Source organism: Belonocnema kinseyi, chromosome 3, assembly GCF_010883055.1.
Source record: "Belonocnema kinseyi isolate 2016_QV_RU_SX_M_011 chromosome 3, B_treatae_v1, whole genome shotgun sequence".
Taxonomy (NCBI): Eukaryota; Metazoa; Arthropoda; class Insecta; order Hymenoptera; family Cynipidae; genus Belonocnema; species Belonocnema kinseyi.
Window position 1 is genome coordinate 47,023,411 of NC_046659.1, and position 3,491 is coordinate 47,026,901.

Consider the following 3,491-nt stretch of genomic DNA (forward strand, 5'->3'; position numbering starts at 1 on the left):
TTTCGGTAATCAATCTAGGCCATCGATAGTCACGCTGGTAGGATGCTACATTTTTACAGACACATCTTTTGATGAGCAGGTTTTCCTGACGTCCTGCTACGCCTTTTTTTGAGTCGCGTTGTTCATACATTTAATGCCACACAGGTTCAATTGCCCGAACAACCCTATCATTTAGAGTAGCTGTGAATATCTTATACATTGTGATCAGACAAGTGATTGGCCTGTAATTCTTCGGGTCAGATAAGTTGCTTATTTTCTTCAGGTGTATTGTGCGCCCTTCCACTTGGAATTGGCAATTCCGAATTTAAATATGAGGTGAAAATACGGACCCAATACTGATTGGTTGATGGAAACTGCTTCCATCAGAAGGTCTTGATACTATCTGATCCCGGAGTGGACTAGTTCTTCTTCCCTCTTAATATTTCTTTTACCTCCTCGGGAGTGATGGGTGGGCATTTTTTATCGGGTGTTATGAGGACATCACACAGCTCCATGAAGTTATTTATGTTCTCTGAGTCTTCGTCCAGCCTATGTTACACTTCGTAGACTTCTCTTCATAATACTTCGACCTTCTCTGATTTGGGCAGGTAGACGACAGTAATGTTTCTCCGAGTCATAAAGCATCGCTCTTCCTCTATCGGATGCCTGCCCGCGGTTGATCTTAGTATCGCCTCTCTTTCTCTGTTGCCGGCTTGTTCTAGGTGTGTTATAGTAGTTGTTCCGCTTACATAACCCCTTTTTTGAAGTCGTTCAGCATGGTTTCGCAGACGTTAATGCGAAAAGTGCGATAGCTCTAGGTGTTTCTCGCAACGCAGAGCATGCAGTATTGCCATGTAACCCCGTTCAGGCCCCCCCCCCCCAGCTTTAGAATGGTCGGCATTGTTGGCCGACCCATTGGCTGGAGCCCTGCCAGTTCGGTTGTTTTGCACCGCACTTTCTACAACTATGTATGGTGTTGTCATTGTTGATCCCACGAGAAGCTAGGGAAAGGGATTCGTCCATCCTTTTATTGCCCGGCATGCAAGGATAAGGCCGCGTACTCTTTGAGGTCACCCGGTATCGCAGAGTCACTGTTCTAGACACCTCACCCAGGTGCCATTCAGCTTTCGGCACGGTTTTCATACCTTTGCTTGTAGGTTAATTCCTTCGGCACCACCCCTGGACAATTGTCCGCGACTGCCTATTTATTTTTTTTCAAAAAATTTCACACATCCTCAACTAAATGGTTGGAAAAATTGTTGTGATGTTAGTCCAAATTTTATTTGAATAATTTTTAGTTTATATTTCTTTTGCGAGGTAGAAATTAAAAAAAGATTCGTAACAGGCCTTCTCTAGATTTCCTATTCTCTATCGAGGCCCTAAATTGGACATCTATTGAGGGCGCAAGCGAAAGCTTCACGCTCAGCTAGCGAGGTTATGAGTAGGCAACTTAGCGAGGGCCTATCAATAGTGTCTTTCTATAATCTAGAGAATCCCTCACTATACTAAACCCATCCTTCAGTATTGCGCTTGCGCTTCTTCATTGATTTTTTCCACGTTCATTTGAAAATAGAAGGGAAGAAATGGTCAATTATTAGAAACGAATAAATGCTGATTGAACGGTATTAAAATTTCTGCATTGATTTAGAATTTAAAAATGCGTCTATTTTTCATTTTAGATAAAATGGTATTGTCAGGAGCGCATTTTCTTCACGCAATAAAAAGGAAGCAGTCTAAAAGAAATATCAACAATCCTATCTTGAAAAAGATACATGATATTTCAAGATTATAAATACATACTTCTATAGAACATATTTACATTATTTTTTTTGTATCATTCTTCCTTCTGGTTGGTTCCACTTTCTTTCCGAAAATTCGCTGTAGCCTTTCTTCCTCTATCCCAGTCTTTGGCTCCCGGAATAGCAATACCCAATTTGTGAGTGAAGAGTTTTTTCTGTTATATCTTGTTTAGATATGCTGTCAATATGAGTTTTCTCAACACATTTGCTAAATGTAAAAAAATATATATTAGCGAACTGTATAAAGTAATTAATTATATAGATAAAAACTTTCAGAATGTAAGCTTTACCAAACATGCTTCTAAACATTTGCATGTCGTTAAACCAGCTTTATTCTTCTCCCTTCTTGCTTTTCCTGGACGCCGTAAATTGCATCCCTGTGTTTTACTCAAGAATTGTATCAATATATTGGATGAATTTCTTCTGATGTTCAGTTTTCGATCAAAATAAAACGGCAAAGTAGCCTCCTAATTGAAATAAATGAAAATTAATATTTCCAAGTAAATTTCCAGCAAAATGTCTAAAAACGAATACATTTACTTATGAAATCTTTTTTAAATTCTTTATACAAAAGTTGACCATCGAAAGTTTTAAATTTAATCAGGTCATTAAACGGCACTTCAAGCTAATGATCAGTAATAAAATCACCTCTGCTAATCAGAGTACACTCCTTGCAGATGCGCAAGTAAAACCTTTTGGTTAGCTTTGATTTCTTTTAAATCGACTTCTATCTCATATAATTTCTTTTAAACTATTTCTGCAAAAAGCGATTAATTATATGTATTGTATATGAAATCCAATACAATAATAAAAAGGACTGGAAGAACGTGATCAGAATTTTTATAAATTAAAAAACATTGTTTATAAACTTACCGCTAACAGGTTTAGATTTTCCCTTTATTGCACCATCTACTTGTTTCCATGAGCCTTTTTATCATAATTAGGTGCTTTTTGACCTGCGCCTTTGCTGGAACTTTGTAGAACGACATTTTGAAACGAAATATTGGCTTCGTCTAAGATTACCTCTTAAAAAGAGTTACATTGTTTTTCTGATGAAAAAAACTAATATCCCAGGAAAAAAGAACCGATAAGAATCAAGTCGGTTTGAATTGCGTATCTTTCATTTGCCGATTTAAAGAATGGTCGGCTTTACACCGACGAGGGGAAGGTTAGCTACGTGTGCGTAGAATTGTTTGGTAGAGCAAAACTTTCGTCTCGAAAAGAGCGTGAAGGAAAGTTTCCCAAGGTTAATTCTGATGATCTACGTTACCGACAGTTTCGAACAGCTGGCGTATTTTAATTTGATCAGTTTGCAACAATTCCTTTAGGCTGTTTTCGAGACGAAAGTTTCGCTCCACCCCCCACCACCCCAGTTCTACGCAGTGTTCCTAACCATATGCTCGTCGGTGTAAAGCCGACCAATGAAAATGCAATTGGTTGGCCATATTTTTAATCGGTCAAAGAACACGATGCTTCTCATCTGCCATTCCACATTCGTTAAAATGCTTAGTGAATAGATTTGAATCAGACTGACTAACCTGAAATAATTCCCATGGGCCTTCTACGATTCATTAATGTTCACATGAATGGGCTGAGATTCAAAATGAAATGGAGTTCTTAAAAGATGACAACGCATAGTAAAAATACGACGCACACACAGCAATTTCCAATAAGTGTGAATCTGCCAATTGTATGTCACCTCAGGTTATGTAT

The 3,491-nt window shown here is 38.2% G+C and overlaps 1 long non-coding RNA gene across 1 annotated transcript; it reads right to left on the reverse strand.

Moving 5' to 3' along the window:
- Positions 1 to 1,734: 1,734 nt before the first annotated feature.
- LOC117170304 lies at positions 1,735 to 2,750 on the reverse strand. The gene is made up of 3 exons (XR_004466758.1): positions 2,652 to 2,750; positions 2,069 to 2,245; positions 1,735 to 1,986 (listed from the first exon to the last, which is right to left on the reverse strand). It is a non-coding gene; the product is annotated as an uncharacterized LOC117170304 (long non-coding RNA).
- Between the last annotated feature and the right edge of the window lie 741 nt (positions 2,751 to 3,491).